This window comes from Agelaius tricolor, unplaced genomic scaffold (assembly GCF_023055355.1).
Source record: "Agelaius tricolor isolate 1412-34295 unplaced genomic scaffold, bAgeTri1.0.p SCAF_15, whole genome shotgun sequence".
Taxonomy (NCBI): domain Eukaryota; kingdom Metazoa; phylum Chordata; class Aves; order Passeriformes; family Icteridae; genus Agelaius; species Agelaius tricolor.
In genome coordinates this window covers 17,053,478-17,053,923 of record NW_027269275.1, presented here as the reverse complement: position 1 = coordinate 17,053,923, position 446 = coordinate 17,053,478, and positions in this window count along the sequence as shown.

Genomic DNA, 446 nt, shown 5'->3' with positions numbered 1-446 from the left:
GGCGGCGGCTCTGCTGAATATTCATGAGGCACGTGGCGCGGCCCCGCCCCCGGCCGTCAGCGCCCCGCGGCGGCGGCTGCGAGCGGTGCGGCTGGGCCCGAGCCCGTGCGCGCTCCCGCGGCACAAAGCGCGCACACGGCGCACCGGGACACGCGGGGCAAACGGTGAGGGGCAGCCTGGGCACGGCCCCCGGCCCGGTGCACACAGCTCAGGTGGCTCCGCTGCACGGCCCAGGGGCTGCAGTGCTTGTGCTGCACCGGGAAGTGGAGAGGAGGCACCGATTTCTCCGCTGGTCAGGGCCGGGACACGAGGGAACGGCCGAAGCTCCGGCGGGAGGGTGGGGCTGGGGATTAGGAAAAGTTCTTCATCCAGAGCACGGTCATCAGAACAGAGTGCCCCGGGCAGTCACAGCTGACACAGCTCCAGGAGTATCTGGAGAACACTCT